Source organism: Ranitomeya imitator, chromosome 6, assembly GCF_032444005.1.
Source record: "Ranitomeya imitator isolate aRanImi1 chromosome 6, aRanImi1.pri, whole genome shotgun sequence".
In the NCBI taxonomy this organism is placed as follows: domain Eukaryota; kingdom Metazoa; phylum Chordata; class Amphibia; order Anura; family Dendrobatidae; genus Ranitomeya; species Ranitomeya imitator.
Genome location: NC_091287.1, coordinates 210,224,980 through 210,245,636, shown reverse-complemented (window position 1 = coordinate 210,245,636; position 20,657 = coordinate 210,224,980). Strand labels below are relative to the sequence as shown.

Here is a 20,657-nt window from a genome sequence, read left to right as displayed (position 1 = left end):
ACCCAATAATCAGGCATGTTGAAAATGTGGTCGATGCAGCGGTCGTCTCTCAGGCACTGCAGCATGAAATCAACCATGTGTTGCAGACTGCCAACTGGCTCAGAAACGCTGTCCCCTGCTTGAGACGTGATCTCTGCCCGCTCTTCATCACCCCACCCTTGCTGTACACACTGACTACTGGAGAATTGTGTAACTCCCTCCTCTGGACGGAGGTCTTCCTCCTCCATTGACTCCTCCTCATCCTCCTCACAAAGTGTCCCCTGCCTACGCCTTTGTGAGGAACCACGTGGCGCTGATTGTCCAGAAGCTGATGGAAATGGTGACTCCTCATCCTCCACCTCTTCCACAACATCATCCCTTAGCGCTTGCAGTGTTTGTTGAAGCAGGCAGATAAGGGGGACAGTCATGCTGACTAGTGCATCATCTGCACTTGCCGTCCGCGTGGAATAATCAAAGGTACGTAAAACCTGGCAGATGTCCTTCATAGTGGCCCACTCTGTGGTTGTGAAGTCTGAACGGCGCGGAGTGCGACTTCTTTGCGCCTGATGCAGCTGGTACTCCATTACTGCTTGCTGCTGCTCACACAACCGCTCCAACATATGTAACATGGAATTCCACCTGGTAGATAGGTCACATATGATGCGATGTTCCGGAAGGCGGAATCGGCGCTGCAGAGCAGCAATGCGCGATCTTGCCGTGCTGGAACGCCGCAAGTGAGCACACTCTAGGCGGGCCTTGTGCAGCAGTGCATCAAGATCCGGATAGTCCCTCAAAAAACTCTGCACAACCAAATTGAGCACATGTGCCAGACATGGGATGTGAGTGAGGTTGCCAAGGGCCAAAGCTGCCACCAGATTTCGGCCATTGTCACACACTATCATGCCTGGCTAGAGATTCGCTGGCACAAACCACACATCGCTCTCCTGCTTGATGGCATTCCAGAGCTCCTGCGCTGTGTGGCTTCGATTCCCCAAAGAAACTAATTTCAAGACAGCCTGTTGACGTTTGGCCACAGCTGTGCTCATGTCGGTCGTAACAGGTAAACGTTCACGGGTCCATGTGGAGGTGGACCGTGACGGCTCCTGCAGCGATGATTCTTAGGAACTTGTGTATGAGGAGGAGTCAATGCGTACAGACTGGATTCCTGCAATCCTTGGAGTGGGCAGGACACGCCCTGCGCCACTCGCACGATCTGTACCCGGCTCAACAACATTAACCCAATGGGCAGTGAGGGAAAGGTATCGCCCCTGTCCATGTTGACTGGTCCACGCATCGGTGGTGAGGTGGACCTTGCTACTGACGGCGTTCAGTAGCGCGTGTTTTATGTGTCCCTCCACATGCTTGTGCAGGGCAGGGACGGCTTGCCTGCTGAAATAAAAGCGGCTGGGCACCTTGCACTGTGGGACTGCCAATGCCATCAAGTCACCGAAGCTGTCAGTCTCCACCAGCCTGAATGAGAGCATTTCCAGTGACAGAAGTTTGGCAATGCCTGCATTCAGAGCCTGTGCTCGGGGGTGGTTTGCCGAGAATGGCCGCCTTTTCTCACATGCCTGTACTACCGATGGCTGTAGACTGGGCTGGGAGTGTGAGGATGACTGGGAACGTGGTGCTGTGGGTGGAATTACAGTGGGTCTCTGGACAACAGTGCCAGAGGTTCTTCCATGGGGATCCTGGGAGGAAGTCGAACCAGCTGTGCGTGAGCTGGAGGAAGAGGCAACACGAGCTGAAGAGGTGGTAGCTGCCGCTGTTGGTTGGCCTAGGTCTTCAGTGTGTTTTTGTAACTCCACCGCGTGCCTGGTCCGCACATGTTTCCACATATTTGTGGTATTGAGGTTGCTGACACTTTTCCCTCTTTTGACTTTCTGATGACACAGCTTGCATTTGACAAAGCAAATGTCATCTGCAACTGTGTCAAAAAAGGACCAGGCACTGCAAGACTTGGGAGCGCCCTTTTTGGCTTTTGGAAGAGACAAGCTCCTAACGGGTGCCAAAGTGGAGACTACAGGCTCCGCTGTCTTCCCCCTCCCTCTTTGGCCCGTTCGGGGAATCTCTTCCTCAGAGCTGCTCCCACCACCTTCCTGTACCTCACGCCACGATGGGTCAAGGACCTCATCATCTACACTACCCTCTGCCACCAACTGCTCCTCCTGGGTAGTCTCGGCAGCACAGTACGCACCAGAAAGCGGCACCTGAGTTTCATCATCAGATGCGTACTGCGCTGGGGTGACCGGAGGCACTGGCCCACCCGCCTCTTCAGAGTCAGAGACAAAGCTGTTGGGCATCACTGCACACTGCCTCTTCTTCCATTTATCCAATGCTGCTTGGCTAGCCCCCTGTTTCCAAGCCAAGAGATTCAGAGAACAGAAGTAGAGACGGCTCCTGTCCTGGGCTCTCTGACTGCCTGGCCAATTTGGCAGGTGGTGAAGAGACAGATGGCTGCTCTCCAGTGCTCTGTGCCTGAGAGGATGTGGCACTAATTGAAGTCGATGCGTTAGCTGCCATCCATCCGACAACGGCTTCAATTTGATCTTCACGCAGCAGCGGTGTACGGCGCTCTATTACAAAGCTGCGCATGAAGGACTGTTCCCTGCTGAAACTGGGTGATGATGAGTCACCGGTGCCCTCAGCAGGCACAGAATCACCACGTCCTCTCCCTGCTCCGCGCCCACGCTCACGTGCCTTACTCCCTGCCCTCTTCATCTTGGTTGACGGATAAAGATAAGCAGAAAAGTACTAAGGCCTTAGTGTGCTTATTCCTGAACAGCTCCTCCTAACAGGTATAAGAAACACTAATGTTCTAAAGTGTGGACTAGACTTTATTATGAGTTAATGTGGCCTACACAACTGTTAAGTGGTGTGTTTGGTGAACTTTACTTTTTTTTGGGGGGGGAAAGATCGGACTACAGAGCGAGTTTCACTCACACAGAGACCGTGCAGACAGCCGTAAACGGCGCTGCAAGGTCCAAAAAACCTCCTCTATGTTATCCTATGTAGTGTTTTACCACAATTTTGCTGGAGACAGGTGAAAAGCCACTAATAGGAAATTTTTGAAATAATGTGCAGCAGGCTGCACTATTAGCAAAAAAGGACAATTTATTTTACGGTATGAGGCAGTGACGAACCCTGAGCTGAATACAACCGGCTGTGGCTGCACACAGACTACAGGGTGAGCTGCACTCACACGGAGACCGTGCAGACAGCCGTAAATGGCGCTGCAAGGCCCAAAAAACCTCCTCTATGTTATCCTATGTAGTGTTTTTCCACAATTTTGCTGGAGACAGGTGGAAAGCCACTAATAGGAAATTTTTGAAAAAATGTGCAGCAGGCTGCACTATTAGCAAAAAAGGACAATTTAATTTACGGTCCCGGGTCAACGGTGTGATGAGGTTTTGGACGTTGTCCCGGTAGCGAGGATCGAGGAGGGTGTACACCCAATAATCAGGCATGTTGAAAATGTGGTCGATGCAGCGGTCGTCTCTCAGGCACTGCAGCATGAAATCAACCATGTGTTGCAGACTGCCAACTGGCTCAGAAACGCTGTCCCCTGCTTGAGACGTGATCTCTGCCCACTCTTCATCACCCCACCCTTGCTGTACACACTGACTACTGGAGAATTGTGTAACTCCCTCCTCTGGACGGAGGTCTTCCTCCTCCATTGACTCCTCCTCATCCTCCTCACAAAGTGTCCCCTGCCTACGCCTTTGTGAGGAACCACGTGGCGCTGACTGTCCAGAAGCTGATGGAAATGGTGACTCCTCATCCTCCACCTCTTCCACAACATCATCCCTTAGCGCTTGCAGTGTTTGTTGAAGCAGGCAGATAAGGGGGACAGTCATGCTGACTAGTGCATCATCTGCACTTGCCGTCCGCGTGGAATAATCAAAGGTACGTAAAACCTGGCAGATGTCCTTCATAGTGGCCCACTCTGTGGTTGTGAAGTCTGAACGGCGCGGAGTGCGACTTCTTTGCGCCTGATGCAGCTGGTACTCCATTACTGCTTGCTGCTGCTCACACAACCGCTCCAACATATGTAACATGGAATTCCACCTGGTAGATAGGTCACATATGATGCGATGTTCCGGAAGGTGGAATCGGCGCTGCAGAGCAGCAATGCGCGATCTTGCCGTGCTGGAACGCCGCAAGTGAGCACACTCTAGGCGGGCCTTGTGCAGCAGTGCAGCAAGATCCGGATAGTCCCTCAAAAAACTCTGCACAACCAAATTGAGCACATGTGCCAGACATGGGATGTGAGTGAGGTTGCCAAGGGCCAAAGCTGCCACCAGATTTCGGCCATTGTCACACACTATCATGCCTGGCTAGAGATTCGCTGGCACAAACCACACATCGCTCTCCTGCTTGATGGCATTCCAGAGCTCCTGCGCTGTGTGGCTTCGATTCCCCAAAGAAACTAATTTCAAGACAGCCTGTTGACGTTTGGCCACAGCTGTGCTCATGTCGGTCGTAACAGGTAAACGTTCACGGGTCCATGTGGAGGTGGACCGTGACGGCTCCTGCAGCGATGATTCTTAGGAACTTGTGTATGAGGAGGAGTCAATGCGTACAGACTGGATTCCTGCAATCCTTGGAGTGGGCAGGACACGCCCTGCGCCACTCGCACGATCTGTACCCGGCTCAACAACATTAACCCAATGGGCAGTGAGGGAAAGGTATCGCCCCTGTCCATGTTGACTGGTCCACGCATCGGTGGTGAGGTGGACCTTGCTACTGACGGCGTTCAGTAGCGCGTGTTTTATGTGTCCCTCCACATGCTTGTGCAGGGCAGGGACGGCTTGCCTGCTGAAATAAAAGCGGCTGGGCACCTTGCACTGTGGGACTGCCAATGCCATCAAGTCACCGAAGCTGTCAGTCTCCACCAGCCTGAATGAGAGCATTTCCAGTGACAGAAGTTTGGCAATGCCTGCATTCAGAGCCTGTGCTCGGGGGTGGTTTGCCGAGAATGGCCGCCTTTTCTCACATGCCTGTACTACCGATGGCTGTAGACTGGGCTGGGAGTGTGAGGATGACTGGGAACGTGGTGCTGTGGGTGGAATTACAGTGGGTCTCTGGACAACAGTGCCAGAGGTTCTTCCATGGGGATCCTGGGAGGAAGTCGAACCAGCTGTGCGTGAGCTGGAGGAAGAGGCAACACGAGCTGAAGAGGTGGTAGCTGCCGCTGTTGGTTGGCCTAGGTCTTCAGTGTGTTTTTGTAACTCCACCGCGTGCCTGGTCCGCACATGTTTCCACATATTTGTGGTATTGAGGTTGCTGACACTTTTCCCTCTTTTGACTTTCTGATGACACAGCTTGCATTTGACAAAGCAAATGTCATCTGCAACTGTGTCAAAAAAGGACCAGGCACTGCAAGACTTGGGAGCGCCCTTTTTGGCTTTTGGAAGAGACAAGCTCCTAACGGGTGCCAAAGTGGAGACTACAGGCTCCGCTGTCTTCCCCCTCCCTCTTTGGCCCGTTCGGGGAATCTCTTCCTCAGAGCTGCTCCCACCACCTTCCTGTACCTCACGCCACGATGGGTCAAGGACCTCATCATCTACACTACCCTCTGCCACCAACTGCTCCTCCTGGGTAGTCTCGGCAGCACAGTACGCACCAGAAAGCGGCACCTGAGTTTCATCATCAGATGCGTACTGCGCTGGGGTGACCGGAGGCACTGGCCCACCCGCCTCTTCAGAGTCAGAGACAAAGCTGTTGGGCATCACTGCACACTGCCTCTTCTTCCATTTATCCAATGCTGCTTGGCTAGCCCCCTGTTTCCAAGCCAAGAGATTCAGAGAACAGAAGTAGAGACGGCTCCTGTCCTGGGCTCTCTGACTGCCTGGCCAATTTGGCAGGTGGTGAAGAGACAGATGGCTGCTCTCCAGTGCTCTGTGCCTGAGAGGATGTGGCACTAATTGAAGTCGATGCGTTAGCTGCCATCCATCCGACAACGGCTTCAATTTGATCTTCACGCAGCAGCGGTGTACGGCGCTCTATTACAAAGCTGCGCATGAAGGACTGTTCCCTGCTGAAACTGGGTGATGATGAGTCACCGGTGCCCTCAGCAGGCACAGAATCACCACGTCCTCTCCCTGCTCCGCGCCCACGCTCACGTGCCTTACTCCCTGCCCTCTTCATCTTGGTTGACGGATAAAGATAAGCAGAAAAGTACTAAGGCCTTAGTGTGCTTATTCCTGAACAGCTCCTCCTAACAGGTATAAGAAACACTAATGTTCTAAAGTGTGGACTAGACTTTATTATGAGTTAATGTGGCCTACACAACTGTTAAGTGGTGTGTTTGGTGAACTTTACTTTTTTTTGGGGGGGGAAAGATCGGACTACAGAGCGAGTTTCACTCACACAGAGACCGTGCAGACAGCCGTAAACGGCGCTGCAAGGCCCAAAAAACCTCCTCTATGTTATCCTATGTAGTGTTTTACCACAATTTTGCTGGAGACAGGTGAAAAGCCACTAATAGGAAATTTTTGAAAAAATGTGCAGCAGGCTGCACTATTAGCAAAAAAGGACAATTTATTTTACGGTATGAGGCAGTGACGCACCCTGAGCTGAATACAACCGGCTGTGGCTGCACACAGACTACAGGGCGAGCTGCACTCACACGTAGACCGTGCAGACAGCCGTAAATGGCGCTGCAAGGCCCAAAAAACCTCCTCTATGTTATCCTATGTAGTGTTTTTCCACAATTTTGCTGGAGACGGGTGGAAAGCCACTAATAGGAAATTTTTGAAAAAATGTGCAGCAGGCTGCACTATTAGCAAAAAAGGACAATGCATAGAACAGTATGAGGCAGTGTGAACCCCGCTGAGCTGAGTACAACCGGCTATGGCTGCACACAGACTACAGAGTGAGCTGCACACACACACACAGAGAGACCTTGCAGAACGCTGTTAAAACAGCGTTGCAAGGCAAAAGCAAGGTGAACACACAGCGGTTGCTAAATTAGCCTGGGAAAAGCGCAATGAAGCAATTCGCTATCTCAACTGGCCCTCAGTCAGAACACAGCGTCCTGTCCCTAACTGAATTCACAGCAGAGTGAGCGCAAAATGGCGGCAGCATTTTTTATAGTGCATCATGACATCATTTCAGCAGCCAATCACAGCCTTGCCAGTAGTTACATGCCCACCATGCTAAACAGGATGTGCCCACACTTCCAATCATTCCTCATTGGCTGAATACGTGCAGTTTGAATTCTGGGAACTTCCGATTCCGGTATCCGATATGCGGTAAATATCGGAAATAGGTATCGGAATTCCGATACCACAAATATCGGCTGATACCCAATACTTGCGGTATCGGAATGCTCAACACTAATCATATACTTTAGAGGTGCGAGGATGTTGAAAACTTGAACCCTTTATCATGAGAGAACAATTTATACAACACAGACAGGGAAAACAACCTTTTCTGACCTTGCCTGTTAAAGAAGTTTGTTGAGACTTTTTAAATGACCCGATATCCGACCTAATACTGTGATCCCTAATGTTCTTACTCCTTCTATATGAAAGAAGTGGCCGCTCCCTATAGCTTTCAATATGATGGAGACATTTTCCTAACATCCCCAGTGTCTTCTTATTACTTTTGTCACCTCCATACTTTCTTCCGAAAATGTCGTCACAAACGGTATTCTATTCAACCTTTCTTCTCCCTCCTGGTTTTAACTATTGTGGATCTTTCCATTCTGAGAACCTTTTCTTTTTATATTAACACCAAACTCTGAGGATATCTCCTATCCAGAAATTTCTTTACTTGGTTATCCAATGACCCACTGATCTCCTCCTTCTCACTTACTATATGACGGACCCTCAATAGTTGGCTCAATGTTATGGATTTAACCATACTACATGGATGCTGACTATTGTAGAGCAATAAATTATTTTGATCAGTTTCTTTAACAAACAAGTTAGTAATCAACTTACCATCTACTTGTTTGACTAATACATCCAAGAATTGAATACTTGTTTGTGAAGAGATCAATGTAAATTTAATTGTACTGTCACTCTGATTCAAGAATTTGTGGAATGTAATTAATTCCTTCTGGGTACCTGTCCATAAGGGGAAGACGTCATCTATGTATCTCCACCACTCCCGCACATGCCGGAAGTGGAGGGACACATAGACAACGTCCTCCTCCATGGTCCCAATGACTAAATTTGCATACAAAGGGGTCATTTTGGCCCCCATGGCGGTCCTTCACCGTTGTAGGTAATACTTGTCACCAAACAGGAAGTAGTTATGCCTCAAAATTATGTTCACAATTTTAAACAAAAATTCTCTACCCTCCAAAGATATCCCTTTTTTATCAACATATTCTCAACTGCCTTGATTCCACTGTCATGCCTAGAGATAGGTTGTATTCCTATGAAGTCAGGTCATACATTGGTATAGGTATCCCTTTAACCCCTTCACGCCGCAGCCCTTTTTCGTTTTTGCATTTTCGTTTTTCTCTCCCCTCCTTCCCAGGGCCATAACTTTTTTATTTTACCATCAATATGGCCATGTGAGGGCTTATTTTTTGCAGGACAGGTTGTACTTTTGAACTACGCCATTGGTTTTATCATGTCCTGTACTAGAAAATGGGAAAAAAATTCCAAGTGTGGTGAAATTGCAAAAAAAGTGCAATCCCACACTTTTTTCTTTGGCTTTTTGCAAGGTTCATTAAATGCTAACACTGGCCTGCCATTATGATTCTCCAGGTCATTACTAGTTCATAGACACCAAACATGTCTAGGTTATTTTTTTTATCTAAGTGGGGAAAAAAATTAAAAACTTTGCTAAAAAAATAAATAAAAAAAATTGTGCCATTTTGCGATACCTGTAGCGTCTCCATTTTTCGGGATCTCGGGTGTTAGGGTTGGCGGAACGCACCGAATATATTTATTACATGAGATAGGTGCGTTCACAACCCGGGATCCACCGTGCAGGAAAGAACCTGCTGCTAAGTAAGGCGGTGAAGTAAATTAGTATAAACAAACTCTGTTACTTCACAGAGCCCATAGTAAAGAGAACGCTGTGCCCTGTTTAGCTCACAGGGAACACTGCTACTGAGTAGAGCCGACAGTGGTCATGCAGTCCCAACCAAAAAAGCTGCTCCTCTCTGGTGGAGCCGGAATTCTAATGGTTATTAGCCAGCCCTGAATTCACTCATGAGAAACTCCTCGAATGAGGTGCCAGCATTCTAAGGGTTTATTTCAGCCTGACTGCATACACACAAAAACTCCTCACCGGAGGTGCCAGCATTTTAGGGGATTATTTCCCTGACCACACACACGACCACACTGGCGCTGAGCTCGTACATATTTGATACTAGTGCATGGCCGTGCGGTCATGAAAACCTTTTATAGCTGCAGCAACTTCAGGACCTTCCTAGAAGGACCAATGGAAGTTGCTGCAGTTCCTGAGCATGTGACCCTAGACCTCCACTGGGAGAATTTACCCTGGGCATGCTCAGTGTGTGCAAAGCAGGACTTAGTCCCAGAAAAGCCTGCTCATCGCAGACCAGTGCAGGGTACAATAGCAGAGCCTGAAGAGGCAGCAGTAACCCTTTGCACAGATTCAATGAGACGCTGGGACCAACGTCTCCGCTGAGCAGGCTCCACTGCGGCCAATGCAGAATGGGAGACCGCAGCAGACACGGCTCGAGATTCCCCCTGTGCAGCGGCGGGAACTTGACTCCTAACATTGGGTCAGGTGAGGGCTTATTTTTTTGCATGCCGAGCTGACGTTTTTAATTATATCACATTATATAAGTGTACAAAACATTCAAGATTTTGTGGTTCAGAATCCGATGTCAGAGCCTTGGATTCCAATTCCTGATTTGTTTTTTGGTGATAGATCTAAGTTCTTGAATTTCAAAAATAATTGTAAATTGTTTCTTGCCTTGAAACCTCGCTCCTCAGGTGACCCTGTTCAACAAGTAAAGATCATTATTTCTTTGTTACGTGGTGACCCTCAAGACTGTGCATTTTCCCTTGCGCCAGGAGATCCGGCATTGCGTGATGTTGATGCGTTTTTCCTGGCGCTTGGATTGCTTTATGACGAACCTAATTCAGTGGATCAGGCAGAGAAAATCTTGCTGGCTCTGTGTCAGGGTCAGGATGAAGCGGAGATATATTGTCAGAAGTTTAGAAAATGGTCTGTGCTCACTCAGTGGAATGAATGTGCCCTGGCAGCAATCTTCAGAAAGGGTCTCTCTGAAGCCCTTAAGGATGTCATGGTGGGATTTCCCATGCCTGCTGGTCTGAATGAGTCTATGTCTTTGGCCATTCAGATCGATCGTAAAGCTGTGCACCATTTGGCGGTACTATCTGAGCATGGGCCTGAGCCTATGCAATGTGATAGGACTTTGACCAGAGCTGAACGGCAAGAACACAGAGGTCGGAATGGGCTATGTTTTTACTGTGGTGATTACACTCATGCTATCTCCGATTGTCCTAAGCGCACTAAGCGGTTCGCTAGGTCTGACACCATTGGTACAGTACAGTCTAAATTTCTATTGTCCGTTACTCTGATTTGTTCTTTGTCATCCTATTCTGTTATGGCATTTGTGGATTCAGGCGCTGCCCTGAATTTGATGGACTTGGAGTATGCTAGGCGCTGTGTTTTTTCTTGGAGCCCTTGCAGTATCCTATTCCATTGAGAGGAATTGATGCTACGCCTTTGGCCAAGAATAAGCCTCAGTACTGGACCCAATTGACCATGTGCATGGCTCCTGCACATCAGGAGGATATCTGCTTTCTGGTGTTGCATAATCTGCATGATGTGGTCATTTTGGGGTTGCCATGGCTACAGGTTCATAATCCAGTATTGGACTGGAAATCTATGTCTGTGTCCAGCTGGGGTTGCCAGGGGGTACATGGTGATGTTCCATTTTTGTCTATTTCGTCTTCCACTCCTTCTGAAGTTCCAGAGTTTTTGTCGGATTATCGGGATGTATTTGATGAGCCCAAAGCCAGTGCCCTACCTCCTCATAGGGATTGCGATTGTGCAATTAATTTGATTCCTGGTAGTAAGTTTCCTAAGGGCCGATTGTTCAATTTATCTGTGCCAGAACACGCCGCTATACGGAGTTATATAAAGGAATCCTTGGAGAAAGGCCATATTTGCTCGTCGTCATCACCGTAAGGAGCAGGGTTCTTTTTTGTGGCCAAGAAGGATGGTTCTTTGAGACCTTGTATTGATTACCGCCTTCTCAATAAAATTACAGTCAAATTTCAGTATCCTTTGCCGTTGCTGTCTGATTTGTTTGCTCGTATTAAAGGGGCTAATTGGTTCACCAAGATAGATCTTCGAGGGGCGTATAATCTTGTGCGTATTAAACAAGGCGATGAATGGAAAACAGCATTTAATACGCCCGAGGGCCATTTTGAGTACCTGGTTATGCCATTCGGGCTTTCCAATGCTCCATCAGTATTTCAGTCCTTTATGCACGACATCTTCCGAGAGTACCTGGATAAATTCCTGATTGTGTATTTGGATGATATTTTGGTCTTTTCGGATGATTGGGAGTCTCATGTGAAGCAGGTCAGAATGGTGTTCCAGGTCCTTCGTGCGAATTCCTTGTTTGTGAAGGGGTCAAAGTGTCTCTTTGGAGTTCAGAAGGTTTCATTTTTGGGGTTCATTTTTCCCCTTCTACTATCGAGATGGACCCTGTTAAAGTCCAAGCCATTTACGATTGGACCCAGCCGACATCTGTGAAGAGCCTGCAAAAGTTCCTGGGCTTTGCTAATTTTTATCGGCGCTTCATCGCTAATTTTTCTAGTGTTGCTAAACCGTTGACTGATTTGACCAAGAAGGGTGCTGATGTGGTCAATTGGTCTTCTGCAGCTGTAGAGGCTTTTCAGGAGTTGAAGCGTCGTTTTTCTTCTGCCCCTGTGTTGTGCCAGCCAGATGTTTCGCTCCCGTTTCAGGTTGAGGTTGATGCTTCTGAGATTGGAGCTGGGGCTGTTTTGTCGCAAAGAAGTTCTGATGGCTCGGTGATGAAGCCATGTGCTTTCTTTTCTAGAAAGTTTTCGCCTGCTGAGCGCAATTATGATGTTGGTAATCGAGAGTTGTTGGCCATGAAGTGGGCATTCGAGGAGTGGCGTCATTGACTTGAAGGAGCCAAGCATCTCGTGGTGGTCTTGACAGATCACAAGAATTTGACTTATCTTGAGTCTGCCAAACGGTTGAATCCGAGACAGGCTCGATGGTCGTTATTTTTCTCCCGTTTTGACTTTGTGGTTTCGTACCTTCCGGGCTCTAAGAATGTGAAGGCTGATGCCCTGTCAAGGAGTTTTGTGCCTGACTCTCCGGGTGTTCCTGAGCCGGCGGGTATTCTCAAAGAGGGGGTAATTTTGTCTGCCATCTCCCCTGATTGGTGCTGCAAAAATTTCAGGCTGATAGACCTGACCGTTGCCCAGCAGAGAAACTGTTTGTCCCTGATAGATGGACTAGTAGAGTTATCTCTGAGATTCATTGTTCAGTGTTGGCTGGGCATCCTGGAATCTTTGGTACCAGAGATTTGGTGGCTAGATCCTTTTGGTGGCCGTCTTTGTCACGGGATGTGCGTTCTTTTGTGCAGTCCTGTGGGACTTGTGCTCGGGCTAAGCCCTGCTGTTCTCGTGCCAGTGGGTTGCTTTTGCCCTTGCCGGTCCCGAAGAGGCCCTGGATGCATATTTCTATGGATTTTATTTCGGATCTCCCCATCTCTCAAAAGATGTCGGTCATTTGGATGGTTTGTGATCGCTTTTCTAAGATGGTCCATTTGGTACCTTTGTCTAAATTGCCTTCCACCTCTGATTTGGTGCCATTATTTTTCCAGCATGTGGTTCGTTTACATGGTATCCCGGAGAACATTGTTTCTGACAGAGGTTCCCAGTTTGTTTCGAGGTTTTGGTGATCTTTTTGTGCTAGGATGGGCATTGATTTGTCTTTTTCCTCGGCTTTCCATCCTCAGACAAATGGCCAAACCGAACGAACTAATAAGACTTTGGAAACATATCTGAGATGCTTTGTTTCTGCTGATCAGGATGATTGGGTGTCCTTTTTGCCGTTGGCTGAGTTCGCCCTTAATAATCGGGCCAGCTCGGCTACTTTGGTTTCGCCGTTTTTCTGCAATTCTGGTTTCCATCCGTGTTTCTCTTCAGGGCAGGTTGAGTCTTCGGACTGTCCTGGTTTAGATACTGTGGTGGATAGGTTGCAGCAGATTTGGACTCATGTGGTGGACAATTTGACATTGTCCCAGGAGAAGGCTCAATGTTTCGCTAACCGCCGGCGTTGTGTGGGTCCCCGACTTCGTGTTGGGGATTTGGTTTGGTTGTCGTCTCGTTATGTTCCTATGAAGGTTTCCTCTCCTAAGTTTAAGCCTCGTTTCATTCGTCCGTATAAGATTTCTGAGGTTATCAATCCTGTGTCATTTCGTTTGGCCCTTCCTGCTTCTTTTGCCATCCATAATGTGTTCCATAGGTCGTTGTTGCGGAGATACGTGGCGCCTGTGGTTCCATCCGTTGATCCTCCTGCCCCGGTGTTGGTTGAGGGGGAGTTGGAGTATGTGGTGGAGAAGATTTTGGATTCTCGCATTTCGAGATGGAAACTCCAGTACCTGGTCAAGTGGAAGGGTAATGGTCAGAAAGATAATTCCTGGGTTTTTGCCTCTGATGTTCATGCTGCCGATCTGGTTCGTGCCTTTCATTTGGCTCGTCCTGGTCGGCCTGGGGGCTCTGGTGAGGGTTCGGTGACCCCTCCTCAAGGGGGGGTACTGTTGTGAATTCTGTTGTCGGGCTCCCTCCTGTGGTCATGAATGGTACTTCGGCTGGTTCTGTCCATGGACTTTCTCTGGTGGCTGTGGGTGTTTCTGAGTTTCCTTCCACAGGTGACGAGGTTAATTCGTTAGCTGGCTGCTCTATTTAACTCCACTTAGATCTTTGCTCCATGCCACCTGTCAGTGTTCCAGTATTAGTCTAGTTCACTCCTGGATCGTTCTTGTGACCTGTCTTCCCAGCAGAAGCTAAGTGACTGCTTGTTTTTCTCTGGTTTGCTATTTTTCTGTCCAGCTTGCTATTTGGATTGTTGTCTTGCTTGCTGGAAGCTCTGGGACGCAGAGGGAGCGCCTCCGCACCATGAGTCGGTGCGGAGGGTCTTTTTGCGCCCTCTGCGTGGTCTTTTTGTAGGTTTTTGTGCTGACCGCAAAGCTACCTTTCCTATCCTCAGTCTGTTCAGTAAGTCGGGCCTCACTTTGCTTAATCTATTTCATCTCTGTGTTTGTATTCTCATCTTTACTCACAGTCATTATATGTGGGGGGCTGCCTTTTCCTTTGGGGAATTTCTCTGAGGCAAGGTAGGCTTTATTTTTCTATCTTTAGGGCTTGTTAGTTCCTTAGGCTGTGCCGAGTTGCATAGGGAGCGTTAGGAGCAATCCATGGCTATTTCTAGTGGGGTTGATAGGATTAGGGATTGCGGTCAGCAGAGTTCCCACGTCCCAGAGCTCGTCCTATATTATCAGTAACTATCAGGTCATTCCGTGTGCTCTTAACCACCAGGTCCATTATTGTCCTGACTACCAGGTCATAACACGTGTGCCTCTCTTCAGAACTGAGGAAAATGGCTACTGAAGCTTGTCATCCATAAGAAGAATGAGGGTGGAACTAACCCATAAGACATTGCTCTTCTGAGGAAAAGGTTGGTAAACAACATGAAAAGTAGGCAACTGATGACCTCCAGTGGCCACAACTTGAATAACATCATAATTAACTTTCTGCACATTAAGATGGGCAGAACACTCCCCGCTTGGCATCAACAGATGCCACAATTAGGTTCTTTTGGGGAAAATAATAATACAAGCTCGGAAACGGGCCTGAGGAACAATTTGTTCTCCCCAAGCTTGCACACTCTGACCTCTACTTTCCGCACTTTCCCATCTTTACTGGGAAGGGTCTTAATGACTAGGCCAAGTGGCCACTCGTTCCGATGTGACTGATTGTCTTTGACGAGTACAACATCGTCAGATTGAATGTTTGGGCGGTCTTTCTGCCACTTTGTCCTGGTTTGCAGAGTGGAGAGATACTGTTTCCTCCATCTATCCCAGAAGACGTTGGACACGCTTTGTACTTGCCTCCATTGTCGTCTGTAGAGGTCTTTGTCATTGAATTCTCCGAGTGGAGCTTTCGGGACACAGGTTTTCTGTGTGAGTAACATTGCAGGAGTAAGGATGGATGGATTTCCAGAATCACTAGAAAGTGCTGTCAGTGGCCTGGCATTCATGATGGCTGAGACCTCTGCCAAGAACGTGGATAAACTCTCTTGTGTAAGTCTGGTGTTAGCTTGCAAGAAGATAGAGTCTAATATTCTGCATGCTATCCCTATCATCCTTTCCCACGCTCCTCCCATGTACGAAGAGTGTGGTGGATTGAAGGTCCAGGTACATCCTTGCTCACCTAGATACCTTTCCACATTAGCGATGTCCAGATTGGAAGGGATTTGGAGTTCTCTTGCCGCTCCAACGAAATTCGTACCTCGGTCAGAACGAATATGCTTCACAGGGCCTCTGATTGCGATGAAGCGTCAAAGTGCGTTTATAAAACTTGATGTGTCCATCGATTCGATTACTTCGATATGAACGGCTCTGACGGACAGACACGTGAATAGAACTGCCCAACACTTTGCTTCCGTAAGTATTTTTCTAGTCCGTCGTGTAGCCACAGACCAAGGACCGAATACATCTAGTCCAACGTTGGTGAAGGGGGGTTCAGTACTGAGTCTGTCGGGTGGAAGATTGCCCATCTTCGGATTTTGGAATGTGCCCCGGAGTTTGCGACACGTAACACAGTCGAAGATGAGTTTGCTCACTCTTCTCTTAGCTCCAACTATCCATAGTCCAGCTGCCCGTAGGTTTCCTTCAGTAAACAAACGGCCTTGGTGTCTCACTAAGACATGATGATATTGAATCAGCAGGGTTGTTACGTGATGACGCCCAGAAATTATCACCGGGTGCTTCTCTGAAACCTCTACCTCAGCTTCTTGAAGACGACCACCGACTCTCAGCAGCCCTTCTTGATCGACAATCGGATCGAGCTTCCTCAGCCCACTGACCTCAGGAATGGGTTGTCCCTTGTTGAGGTTGTCTATTTCTCTGCCATAGGTTTCTCTTTGTACGGCACGAAGTATTATAACCTTGGCTCTTTCCAGGTCGGGAGCAGTAAACGCAAGCCTGCAGTGATGCCAACCTTTACAAGGTCTCTGGCTATCAGGTAGTGCTGACTTGTAGGACTGGGTTACATGAAATAGACAAGCTATAGCTCGAACAAGTGACTTCCAGGTGGAGAACCTGCTGAACCGGTGAGATTCGAGGTGGCAGCTTGAAATCTCTGTATGTAGAGCAGACACTTGAGGTCGGATCTCTTCGTCTGTGTCTGGACCCACAACTTCGAAAGTTTCAGGCCTGCTGATGTGGGGCATCGAACGGTACAAAGAGGTAGGACCTGTGAACCATGCAGTGTCCTTCAGATAACTGGGAGCAACGGATCTAGTCGCGTGGTCCGCAGGATTGTGGTGAGTAGGTATGTAGTGCCACTGATTAGGGCCAGTAGATCTTCTTACCCGAAGTACCCGGTTGCTGACGTAGACGTAGAAGCGTCGTGTCTCGTTACAGATGTACCCCAGTACCACCTTGCTATCGGTGTAGAACTCTGCATCTTTGATCTTCAGACTCATCGCATCCGAGATCAGTTCAGCCAACTCAACTGCAAGGACAGCAGCACAAAGTTCCAGTCTGGGTATCGTGTGTTCCCGAAGTGGCGCCAATTTTGTCCGGCTCATAACGAACCCGATATGGCATTGTCCGCTTACGTCTATGGATTTGAGGTACGCTACTGCTGCAATCGCTTTGACTGATGCATCACAGAAAATACAAAGTCTTTGAGTTTTGACCTCTGTGGATGGCACAGGAGCATACGGTCGTTTCACACGAAGGTTGGTCAGGGCTTCAAGAGACTTCCTCCACTCTGCCCACAGGTCAGCCTTTTCCACTGGAAGTGGATCATCCCAATCAGTAGTGTCTTGGGTGAAGTCCCTGAGCATCAGCTTTCCTTGAATGGTTACTGGAGCTACGAACCCCAAGGGGTCGTATAAACTATTCACGAAGGAAAGAACTCCTCTGCGCGTGAAGGGTTTCTCATCCTTGCTGATCTGAAAGGTGAAGGTATCTGTCTTCAGGTCCCACAGCAATCCAAGGCTCCGCTGCATGGGAAGGGGGTCGATGCTGAGGTCTAAATCCTTTAGATCGCTGGAATAGTCTTCAGAGGGAAAGGCTTCCATCAACTCTCAGCTGTTGGAAGAAATCTTGTGTAACCTTAGGTTAGACTGAGCGAGCATGTCATGAGTCCTCTTTAGTAGACTGATTGCGGCCTCAGTTGTCGGTGTGGACTTCAAACAGTCATCCACGTAAAAATCCTTTTCCACAAAGGACCTGACGTCCGAGCCATACTTTTCTTCACCCTTTTTGGCAGAATGTCGGAGGCCGTAGATTGCGACCGCTGGGGAAGGGCTGTTCCCAAAGATGTGTACCCGCATCCGGTACTCTTCGATGTCTTTGTCCGGGTCGTTGTCACGGTACCAGAAGAACTTCAGGAAGTTTCTGTGTTCCTCTTTGATGAGAAAACAGTGGAACATCTGTTGTATGTCAGCCATAAATGCCACTGAATCTCTACGGAAACAGAGTAATACTTCCAGATGTCTGTTGTTGAGGTCTGGGCCCGACAGTAAGACATCATTCAATGACATGTCTTCGCATTTGGCACTTGTGTCGAATACCACTCTGATTTGATCTGGCTTCTTAGGATGGTACACTCCGAAGATGGGCAGGTACCAACACTCCTCTCCGTGTCGAAGTGCAGGTGCAATCTCTGTGTGGTTGTTCTGGAATATCTTTCCCATGAAGGTAAAGAAATGTTCCTTTGTCTCAGGTGACTTCTGAAGCTTGTGTCTTAGGGAGATGAATCTGCTGTGGACCAATTCCTTGTTGTTGGGTAGGCGTCTCCTCTGAGGTCGAAATGGTAGAGGTGCGACCCAACTATTCGACGTATCCTTGACTATTTGTTCGTCCATGATGTCCAAGAATCTTGTCTTCTATAGACATCGCTACCTTGTTGTCTTCTTTCGTCCTGTGGAAGACTGTACATCCTATGTGGTCTTGTTCACCTTCACAGGCGTGGTCTTCGTTGATAGGAACTGAGAAAGGGCAAGGTAGGGGAGTGCTGCTCGGTAGTTCCTTTACCAGCAGACTATTGTGACACGGCTGGAAGAGCGATGGATGTCCATTTTCTAGTGTGCTGGTAAGCATACTGTTGACTGAGACCGGCTTGTGTGCTCCTCCTAGACAGACATCTCCTACAATGACCCATCCAAGGTCTTGCCTCTGAGCGTATGGAGCATTCTGTGAGCCGTTGATATATTCTCTAGTCTTGTGGACTCGTAGTATATCTCTTCCCAGAAGTAAAGCTATTGGGGCTTCTGGTTCCAACTCAGGTATCAGGTGGGCTATACGCTTCAGGTGGGGGTTGCCACCTCTGGTGAAGGTATCTCAGACCTGTTGTCAGGAATCTGGTTGTACTCCAGGATGGTCGGTAGTGACAGACAGGTCTCGATGGTACCTGAACATGTCCTAAGGGAGTAGGGAGAACCGGGGCCTACAATGTTGAAGTTGTCAAAGAAGATGGATCTGGCTAAAGACCTATTACTTTGGTCATCTAGGATTGCATATATCTTGAGCGCTTTGTCTCTGTGGCCTGTTGGATAGACTTGGACAAGGCAGATTTTTGAGCAAGATCTTCCTCCCTTGAGTCCCTTACAGATCTCCGTACATTGAGAGGTGACCGCAGGGGTGTCTTCGTCGGTGTTCTTCTGTTTCTCATCGTGCTCCTCTGCTTGTGACAACACTCCTGGAGGTGGTCCAGGATGCAAGGCTGTATTGTGATCCGTGCTGCTGCATTCTGCACATTTCACGCTAGCTCCACAGTTCCTGGCGAAGTGAGAGGTTGTAGCACAGCATTTGAAGCAGATGTTGTTTTCCTTGAGGAAACCTTTGTGATCCTCTAAAGTCTTCTCCCTGAAGGCTCTGCACTTTAGTAGAGGATGTGGTTTCCTGTGTAGAGGACACTGCTTACTGACATCCTGAGGTTTGCTCTCTTCCGTAGGGGGCTTAGTTGTCTTGTGTGGAGGACCTGTGGAATAAATATCAGTTTTATGGACTGCCACGGGTGTCTTACTGGGTTTGACACCAGGGGTAGTGGAACATGACAGAGTGAAATCAAAACTAGGGTCATTTCTGATCTTGGCTTGCTGGGTGACAAACTCAACAAATACAGTAAAAGGAGGGAATGGTACGTTATGAATTTGTTTATACCGTGAACCATGTATAATCCACCTTTCTTGAAGATTGTAAGGAAGTTTTTGTACTATTGGATCGACACCCCTAGCAGTGTCTAAGCATGCCAATCCAGCCAATTGACTTTCCTTCTGGGCGACCTGTAACTCTATCAATAAATCACTCAATTCTCTAAGTCTTTGATAACACTTGGGCCCTATCTTAGGGAAATCATCAATTCTTTTGAATAAAGCATTCTCTATTACTTCTACGGACCCATAGCATTCGTCAAGTCTTTCCCACACTTTACGTAAACCTATGTGTGGGTATTCTATGTTAATGTCTCTTAGTCTTTTAGCATGCTCGACCGATTCAGTTCCAAGCCACTTTACCAGGAGATCTAACTCCTCACTACTAGAAAGGTCCAGTCCCTGAATGGCGTTCTGGAACGAAGCTCGCCACGACCTGTAGTTTTCGGCTTTGTCAGTGAACTTTACAAGTCCTTTTGTTACCAGTTCTCGGCGGGCAAAGAACTTTGCCAAGTCTATGGTGGCTTGATCAGTGTTGGTACAAGCCGGTATGTTATAGCCATGTCTAGTGTGTGGTGCATCACCATACCTGTGAGACGCTCTTGGCTTTGGACAGTCTGCATAGTACCTTTCTGGTGAAGAAGATGCCTCTTTAAGGTGAGGTGGGAGCTGTACCTTCTTCTCAGTGGAATGGTAGCTGTGGTCGACTCCTCTGTGTTGGACGTCTTCTTGTTTGTAGTAGCGAAGTTCGGGGTTGGATTGATGATAATCGACGTAGGCTGATCGTTGTAGTCTATCTAGGGTGTTGTCCATGCTGGAGTGTCGATGAACGTACTCTGCGACGCGCTGAGCTGGATCTTGCTGCTCTAGATCTGTTCCAAGAACGTTGCTGCATCTCTCATAATCAGGATCCTTCATGGCTTCCAAGTACTCTGCCTTAGCTATTGCTGCTGCTGCTGCCTCTTTGTCTGCCATAAGTCTTTCTAGAGACACTTGCAGGCGTGTACTTTCTGCCTCTTGCTCTGCTTGTCTCAGCTTTAGATGCATTTCTTTCTCGGCAAAGGAGGACCTCGCTTTGGCTGCTTCAGCTTAAGCACGAGCGACAGCAGCCAGCACTGCTAATGATGACCTGGTAGAGCTTGCTCGTGACCTCGTCTTGAGTGAGGATGTGCTGTTTCGAGACATTGTGCGCTTAGCTGCGTACTGCTGAGTGTTTTGGCTGGAAACTGAGTCTATGTGCGGTGAGCTTCCGCGTGGCGGGAATGATGTAGCTCTTCTTG

The 20,657-nt window shown here is 48.4% G+C and overlaps 1 protein-coding gene across 4 annotated transcripts in view; it reads left to right on the top strand.

Annotated features, from left to right (window-relative positions):
• The window catches only part of CTNND2 (catenin delta 2), a 2,169,946-nt gene that overhangs the window by 1,340,971 nt on the left and 808,318 nt on the right, over positions 1 to 20,657 (top strand). The window lies entirely within an intron of this gene.